Below are 10282 nucleotides of genomic sequence, written 5' to 3'. Positions count from 1 at the left end.
CCAAGAATGTACACTATGTTTTCTAAACACTAGTCATGCCATACACCAAGTATGCATACTATGTTTGTCTATGATCTTTACTTTGTAAAATAGATCAATTGAACATCACTCCAATGATCCTCTTTTCACAGTCCCGAATCCTTACTGCAAATGCAAGAATTCCAAATTCATGCCATTTACAAAAATTTGTTAGATTCTAAACTTATATGCATTGATCCTCTTAATGATTATGCACGAAGTCAGAAAGACTTGACAACAATCATTACAGAGCATTCCAAAGGAGATCAGCTCCTTGGAAACATCCTTCTTTCATTAAGTTTCCTAATCTTACACAGATTGAATAATTTCTAACTTTGAAACATTTCCATATTCCATTTTGACTATCACTTCTGAACAAGAGTTGCCTCCTTACAGATTATGTCAATGTGGTCCTTCCAGAATTAACATTATACTTCCAACTGTCCTTGAGCAACCAATCTTTGGTAAACCTTAGATTGTCCTCGACAATTGCTTAATCATTTTAGTCATATCCAATTCTAGACCTTTTCCCTTCATAATTCCCCAAGCATTTGGAAAATTTTAGAAAGGATGAATATAGCACATGTAATCGATCCTATATCCGAAGCATATGGGACACGATTCATGATGTCTCACATAAAGACTAAACCAGTCTTTTGCTATAATATTTCCATTTCAATTTGCCAAGTTCTCAAAATTCAGATTATGAAAAGGGATGCCGTAATCATAATCGAATTTTAGAACGCAAATAATGGACCCATATATAGAATTTCCTTATGTTGAGCCATTCCAACATGAAATTCATATATATATCCTTGATTAAATACGATTAAAATCTCAATCTAAGCTTTTAGAATTGAAATGAAGTATAATTTCCTCTCCCTTAATTATAGCAAAACAACTTTTTCAACCCCTGCAACCTCACGAATTGAAACTTTTGTTTTCTATAATTAACATTGCTAACTTGCAACCTTTGTCATAATTATCATGCTCCCACTAACATGATGATTATTAGCATAACACTTATGCTCCCACTAGCTTTGACATGTACTCATAAATCAGCTGACTTTCTTACCAAAGTTCAGATTTCTGATAGTAGATTGTTTTGATAAAACTTTATCAAAATCATACACCTCTCTTAGATAGCTCACATGTGTGTCTAAACAATTTTAGAACTATGAAGAGGGATGCCGTAATCATAGTCTCAATTGTTTAGACCTTTGCCACTTCTCACAAGTCCATGTTAGTGTGCCGGTAAACCACACACGCTCCACTAACGACTTTGAGAATGCAAACATCACAATTGCTATCTAGCTAAAATCTACTTAGTGAAAGTGTTTCCTCACCATCATTTTCATGAATCGGAGAGAAACCTTATGACACTTAGATTTAATAGTGTATGTGTTCTTATCCATGTGAATTTGTCAAAACCATAATCACAAGACAAGGTTAGTGACAAATCCAATCTCATATTGATTAAACTTGTGCAATCTTAAATTCTTGCCATTTGGCAGCTCAGGTGCCTGCCATTGCTTCCAAGTAGTTGTGCAACCAATTGAGAGCTCTCAGAACTCCTATGCAAAGCCAACTTGAATAGGCACAAAAATTTCAACACGATAGGTTATAAACCTCAAGTCGTGTGCTAGTGAAGGACTTTAGGTTTTATTCTTGATTAAGTCTTGAAACTTTCAAGAGCTTTAAGACTCCCACTGTCCTCTTGACATATAAGACTCCCTTGTCAAATATTCAAGAGATAGTGCGGATTCTTTATCAAGACTAACACTTTACACAATTGGCCTAAGTTGGTCTCTGTTTTATCCAAAACATCACAACTTACCAATTTCAAATGTACAAGAGTAGATAACCTTTTACTCTTACATTTGACTAGTGTTAACAAACCCTCTTTAAGATATGTCACTCAAGTTACAATCTTGGAGTATGACTCTAAGAATTGTTTTGGAACGAAGTATGACTCATCTTTTTGATTTAACTATTTCAACAATTCATGACTCCTCTTCTTAGTCATAAGAATGCACTAAGATGACTTTAGAGGACCAATTGTGATATGGTATCTTAATCATTAAGATGATCATAAACATGATACTAAAGTACTCTCCCATCTTTTCAGATTTGAGAAACTTTTATCTTTCTGCCATACTTTGATTCTTCTTATTCGTTCTGTCTCACATTGAAACTTCTCCAATGCTACAGACTTATACTTAAACTTATAAGTATAACCATATTTACTGAACTTAAGTAAATCATGACGAATAGTCTTCTTGATCTTTTGTGGTGGACTTGACCAGTGCACAAGAATGTGTACTCGATCCCTTAGTCCTTTCCTTATTCACATAAGGAATTAGTATTAATTTTCCAAGCTGAAAGTTCTCATTCATCATACTATACAACTTGCATGATTCCAAGTTTCGGTCCAATTGAACCTTGGGTGATGAGAATATTTCCTTATTTGGTAATATTAGACACTACCACAACCGAAAGAATCAAATCCATTTTTCCAATATTGCTATCAATGGAATCTTATAAGCAACAACTTTTCACAAATGCCATTGTAAGGATACTTAAAATAAATAAAATCAAAACCTTTTTCTTTTATTTTAAAACTTTGCGGAAAAACTTATCCTTACAATCCATATGAAAACCTTGTAGTTATCTATTCCTAAGCAATATAAATATCATAACTCTTAAGTAATAGCCCAAAATTCTGATCACCGAACCATGCGATTGAAATCCATCTTCGCGATCAGAATCAGCATGTACTTAATAGAGTTAGACAATGGACTTTACCTGAAGTAGAGCCAAACTTATTGACTTTAACATCCTTAGGTAAATTTGGCAGCTTCGTAACCAATGCCCCTTCCTTTGGCAATAGTTACCTATGGACCCTTGATAATGGGACTATCTCAGACTTCGCCTCTCTCTTTACCATTGGGTCAACCGAGTTGACTATGGCCGATCCCTTTCCATTAGGAAGAGAGAGCTTTACTGGATATCCAATGTCATCATTGTCAATGTCCATAGCGTTTTAGGAAGTTGATCTTAGCAAATAGATAAGATCATTAAGGGTCTTGTCTTAGTCTGTTTCATAGGATTCCCAAAAGAGCTCACTATGTGACTTAGAAAGTAGTTGAGCCACCAACTTTCTCAAGACTTTGACACCCAACTCTCCCGGCTTGTCAATATGTGACTACATCTCCAAGATGTGATCACACCTAGACCTTGCCTTGCCAATATGGCTTGAGTGACCTTAAACTTTTTAGGAACTTGTGGGTTAGGGAGAATAACTGGAGGACGTGAAAGAAGTATGATATCCATGGGACATCATCTTCATTTAGGAAAGCTTGTTTCAAGAGATTTGGGAAGATCATAAATGTCTAGACCAGACATCTTTTTGGGAGATATTCAAGATAGTTGATTTAAAGTCCTTAATATGACACCCAATATGAAATATTAAGGCTAGGACCCAACAAACTATTTTATAACTTAGAAGAGGGATGCCGTAATCCAAGCTATAAAATATTGGAAGGTAGGTGAATGACGATTCACCAATTTCCACCATGAAAAACGAAATAATTTATTAGGTTTTAATTGGATTTGAAAGTCCTAGATCTTTGAGATTCATTGAACTGTTCAAAGGCATGTTTCAATCTCGAGTGTGCCCTTCAGGTTTTGTGACTGGGATGCCGAGGATCACAAAACAAGGTGTGAATAACCATGCAAATATACTTGGTACCCTTAATATTTACCCCTTAATCAGTGTGCCGGTTAACCACACACGCTCCACCGATACTATGATAAATATTAAGTTACCCTTTGCCTACCTTGTTAAGTCCAGGTTAGTGTGCCGGTTAACCACACACGCTCCACTAACGACTTAAGCAAAGTGCAAAGTGTAATTTCATGGGTTAGCACCAAATTCACATTTTCCTAAGTAACTAAGATTGGGTATTAATAAGAGTTTAGTTACTTAGTATTTATCATTAATACTTTTAATGAAAGGAGAATTATAGTCCTTGTCCTACCCGTTTGGCTAACGACCCTCCACCAGTCAAGGAAGCGGTGGGTGAGAGTGGACATCCATTAAACTGCCATTTTATAGGCAGTAACCTTATACCCCCCTTATAGACCGGCTTCGTGAATGAGGCCTACTAACGGTAAGAGTGACTTTACTCTTATACATATATATAAATATTATTAACTTATAATATTATAAAGTATAAGGGTTGAATTTTAACTTTTAAAATTCTAAGGGCTAACTTGGAATTAAAGTGTTCATAAGTGAAAATTTTTCAAATTCCAAAACTTGAGGGCAAGTTTTGAAACTATTCAAAACTATTAATTCCATAACTTATGAGTTTAAAGTAGTTTAAAAAAAAAAAAAAAAAAAACTTTTCAAGTTCAATAACTTGAGGACAAGTTATGGAAGACTTTAAACTAATTAATAAAAAAAAATAACTTTTTTTTATTGTAACTTATGGAACTAATTAAGGTTGCACTTTTTTTTTAATTTAATGAAGAGACTCTTCATTTTGTAACCTTTGCCAACTTTTATGAGTTTTATGATTCTTAAATGTGACTTTTCATATAACTTGAGGACAAGTTACAAAAACACACTTTGGAATCAACTCTTAGATTAAAATGGATTGAAAACAACTATTTCACACAACTTTTTTATTAATCTAAGAACCTCATAAGAACAAGATAATTCAAATCATCAATCTTCAAGAAATTAGCATGAACATACAAACTAATACAAATCTTGAAATTATGACAATTATCTTAGAAATTGGATTAGCATGAACATTACCACATCAAAAACAAATTTATAAGTCCAAAAACATCTTAGGGTAATGTTCCTAGTCCAATTCCAGCCAAAACAATCGAATATATGCATCCAACTCGATTTTTCAGCTACTTTTGCAAGTATAACAAGAAAACAAGCCTAGGCTCTGATACCACTGTTGGGTTATGAGCATTCTAACACTCCTAAGTATACATGCAACCCTAAATACCTTGGATTTATGTTTTCTCTATTATACATACAATTATGAACATCCAAGGTATTATCCTAATCTAGCATACAAAATAATAAATATAACAAGATAGAATACATACCTCTTTGATGTAGAATGTCTTCATGAAGCTTGAGTGCCTAGTGCCCCAAGTGTGACACCTCAAATGGTTCACACAACACCAAATGCACTTGGAATAACTTGAGAGAAACTTGAACACTCCTTGAAATCGTCTAGCCCTCACACTCACACACTAGTGCACGATTTCTTGAGCCATGGGATTCTTTTATATGGTGGCTATTAGGGTTACATTATGTAACTCATAACTTTACCCATTCCTTATGCTCCATGGATTTTAACCTCCATGGAGTATCCATGGGTCACCCCATGGACTTAGTCCAACATAAGGAATCTTGGATCACAAGCCCACATATATAAGAATGAATGATTTACACAATCAACCCATATATTTAATTAGTCTCCTTTTGATCACTTAATTAACTCCAAATTAATTCTTGATCAATACTAATTAAATAACCTTATTAATATATTAGAACTTATAATATATTAACCAACCTTAAGTGTTATTTCTCTTATTATAGTCTATCCAAATGCATGATGCCATGCAACCCAAATGGACCATGCCGGGTCGGGTCAAGTCTTACCAATTATAGTTATGGACTTAGACATTAATCCAACACTATAAACGAAAGTCGGGGAACAAGAGGAAGGAGCGAACAACACAGGACCCCGCAGGAGCAACAAATGGTTAATATATACGCCGCCACAACACCTGCTACTCCAGCATCTGTCAGTCGATATGCTGGAACTCTCCCGAAGTGTGGTGAGTGTAACTACCACCATACTGGAGTATGTCGGGAAATGCAGTGCATGAATTGCCGCAGGAGTGGACACACTGCCCGATTCTGCAGGGCGCCGACACAACCGATCTCCCAAGTCCCCGGAGTAGAAATAAACTAGGCCTGATATGGCTGTGGTGAGACAGGGCACTACAAGAGGGACTCCCCGATAACGAAGAACTCAGGAGCGGATGGGCGAATTCTGATGATCACCGCAGGAGAAACTTTCCCGGAGTCACCAGCGACCAACGGTACGTCTTCGAAATAAGAATTGCTTTAAAATTTAATTTATATTTATATAAGATTAAAACTTGGGGAACATTTAAAAGTAACTATAATAACTCACTCGTATGAACAAGTCACAACATTTAAAAGAGAACTAAAGATCCGTACAGGTTAGCTATGATGGCTTAGTATGTACATCAGGGTTGTGCATAGTTAAGATTTTGCAGACTTAGAGTGAGTGATTCCGCCTTAATTCCTATACCTTGTTTGGTTGTGGATTTGGGGCAGAGTCACTCAGTCGACCGTCTTATTCATCTTAATTATACATAACTTGTATATGCCAGGCGATCATAGAGGTACCGAGGAGGATCATAATATAAAGTATCGACAATGGTTGTTAAAGCACTTTCACTGTTAGTACTCGCTCATCGCGGTGCGACTTGTGACAATGGTTTTATCAAGGAAGAAACTTAAAGCACTAGAAAGTCTACACATAATACATTTTCGAGCACACTCAGAATACACCATCGTATAACAACGTTTCTTTCAAATCGGCCTGACTTTTGTTTCTGTAAAGAGTCCGTTGTCATCATTCGTCATGGATTGGCGTGGTCCTCACCATACTAAGTTCATGTGTTTTGAAATTCCATATCATTAACCGACAAATTAATGAAACCCTCGTCATTCGTAACGACAACCCGACCTAGACCTCAGTATTGTCTTTTGTCTTCTACACCCCGAAGTACTTATGCGAGGAGTACCTTGCCCTTTGAAACCTTGCCGCCTTTTACTCAACAGACCTTCTCGAACTACCGCTCGTCCAACAGATCAAGTTCAAGCATAGAGGCTAAGGACGAATACAACCCACCTATCACTATTAAGTGTATGCGCGAGGGTGGTATATAATTATGATTATGCAGATTTAGTATGTGTGTTTCCGCCCTATCTCCTGTTCCTTTTTTGGTTGTGGACCTAGAGAAGAGTCGCACATCCGACCGTCTTACTAATCTTAATTATATACGACTTGTATACACGAGGTGATGATAGATGGACCAAGTATGAATCTTATGATGAGCGTCAGGGGAAAGTTGCCCAGGTCTACGAGTAGATATTCTGCCATCCAAAGAAGCACAACCCCAGGAGTACGGCTAAGAAAGCTAATTTCGGGACAAAATTCCATCTAACAGGGGGATGATGTGACAACCTGTAAATTTCTATCTTGTAAAGTCAATCCAATCAACCAAAAGTCAGACTTAATTCTATTGCCTTTTAGCCTTGTTAAGGGTCATTCTAATGAGTTCTAAGCCTAGTACACTTAAGGATTGAGTGTTTTAAAGTATTAGCTCGAGATCGGAAGGCTGCACCCGAACCAGAAAACCCATCACATGAGGTTCACGGCCGTAAACCCTGTTCACGGCCGTGAACACTCTTCTAGCCGTGAACCCTTAGCATATATATGAGTTTTTGCCATTTTTCATTCACTTCTTCTCCTCTTGGCCATGAACTACCCTTTCTCTCTCAAGTATCATCAAGTTAAAGCTCTCATTTCACTCCCAAAACGTAAGCATCTCATCCTTTACTTGTTCATGCTTAACAACCGCTTTGTTCTAGCCTTGATTCATCACCTTTCATCACCATCTTCAAGATCTTCAAGATCTTGAAGGGTTTACGGCCGTAAACCCTTCATGAGGGTTGTAAACCCTTCAAAGGATATTGGGCCGTAAACCCTCCCAAGGTTGTGAACTTATAGAGTTTGGTCGTAAACTCCTTGTGATCAATCACATGTGAGTCTAACACTCCATTGAGAGTGTTTCCTAGTTCCTAAGGTTGTTTCCCTTCATGATTAGTTGTTTTAAACACTAATTATATACATATATGTATCAATATATGTCATTTAGGACTCGTTTGTGCCTCGGGACTTCATTCATGGAACTTCTCATCCTTACTCGAATCTTCAATTGAATCACCCACATAAGGTGAGTTCATACACATATAATCAATCTTTTAAATGTTTTAAATGCTTTTAAGGGGGGGGGGATACAAGTTGAACACAATGATATTGTGTAAATGTTTATCTGTGATAACCATCACATTAAAGGATTTCTTATGCTTTTATAAGTGATCAAATCAATTCAAAAACTCTTTTAAGTTATGTTAATTTGTTGTTTATAAAACTCTATTTTAAAGTACAAACATAACTCAGTAGATAATCGAGTCTTTTCTACAAATCAGGGACAGTACCAAACAAACATACTAGTAAACTATAATAGGTATAGTTTAGGGGTTCAGAACATACTATAACTAGAACAGGGAGGAACATACTAAAACAAGAACAGGAGGGAACATACGATAACAAGAACAAGATAACAATAATATGAAACCACTACTTCACGACATAGCAATATACTTGTTATGTCGCGTTTTGTAACCAGAGTCTCCTGGAGGGAGAGCGGACATTGTGTGTATAGATCTATATGGGATTGACAATCCCACATCCCGACTGTTCGCTACAGTTTGTCAGGCAGGCCAAGGGGTGACAAATGTCACATCAGTTTCGACGCCAGCAGGTCGTCGTGTTAAACACTCGTCAATCAGTATGGTTATAACCACCTCACATTTTAACCTTAATGAACAAACTGGTTTTAAGGTAGTTAGTGTTCAACAGTTACTTTATACAACATTACTGTACACTTTCATTTTCCCATTACATTCATATAGTGATCTTCTCACATAAAAGGTAATGCAAACTATTTTCTAGTAAAGATAGTCTTAAACTTGGGAAAACTTACATCATTACAAAAGACAAACAGAACAGTCGAGTCTTAGTACATCCAGTTAGAACGGGGCCTATAATGATAACTTTATGATTCCTCGGTAGATACATCAGGGATATATATTAATCGGGTCCGACAGATAGTAGGATGTGTGCTTTACACTTCATTGCCTGTTCCTTGTTCGGTTGTAGGTTTAGAGCAGATTCACCCAGTCTACTCTCTATTCGATCTTAGCTATATATATATATATATATATATATATATATATATATATATATATATATATATATATATATATATATATATATATATATATATATATATATATATATATCCTCTATACACCAAGTAATCATAAGGAGTATCAGGTATGGGTTAGGTCATAGCATACTAATTCAATATACCGTTTTCTAGTACAAATACACACTATTCAGACAGATTACTTAGTAAACTAAACTAGAAACTTATCAGTAAAAGGTTTAATTCATTTTATTAAACCAGTATAACTTAAAGTACCTTTAGTGGTTAATTCTATAATACCTTAGTTTATACATCAGGGTTATATATAATTAATATTCGATAGGCAGTTGGATGTGTGCTTTCCGCCTTACTTCCTGTTCCTTGTTTGGTTGTGGGCTTAGGGCAGATTCACCCATTTAACTGTCCGTTCGATATTAGATTATATATAGCTAGTATAAACTAAGTGATTATAGAAGGAACCGTTGTGGTTACCATTTTACTAAAGGAAATATACGATTTTCTTAAAAAATGTTTTCAACAAATATAAAGAACTATTACAGTTAACTCCGTAAGTACCAAATGAATACGTCAGGGTTATATACAGTGAAGACCTAACAAACAATGGGATGTGTGACTTCCGCCTCATTTCCTATTCCTTGTTTGGTTGTGGGCTTAGGGCAGATTCACACAATTGATTGTCTGTTTACTCTAAATTGTATATTACTTGTATCCATTTAGTACTCATAAAAAGAATTGTAGAGTCATTTTTACTTTCATTCATCATATCAGAAAATATAGGATTTTCTGGAGGAACAGGCGGACTTTTCTAAAAGAACTTACAACTTCCTTTTCATCACTTAAATACTTATGAACTCACCAGCTTAAATGCTGATCTACTCTTTCAAAATAACTTGTATTCTCAGGAAACTAGTAGATAGGTACGCACACTGGAATTTAGAAGATGGAGTATAGTAGCTTCATGTCTTGTTTTGTTATTTACCTTTGAAGTTAATCTTTTTTGAATCACATACTTTGTAAACACTTTAATATTAATGCAATGGTTGTTTGTTACTTTGATTACTATGATGCATGTGTTGTGATACTAAACATGACGTCCTCCGCCCCTGAACATTTC

The sequence above is a fragment of the Lactuca virosa genome, chromosome 4 (assembly GCF_052849685.1).
Source record: "Lactuca virosa cultivar CGN04683 chromosome 4, Lactuca_virosa_CGN04683_v6, whole genome shotgun sequence".
In the NCBI taxonomy this organism is placed as follows: domain Eukaryota; kingdom Viridiplantae; phylum Streptophyta; class Magnoliopsida; order Asterales; family Asteraceae; genus Lactuca; species Lactuca virosa.
The sequence above is the reverse complement of the archived record's forward strand: the minus strand, read 5'-3'. Positions refer to the sequence as shown.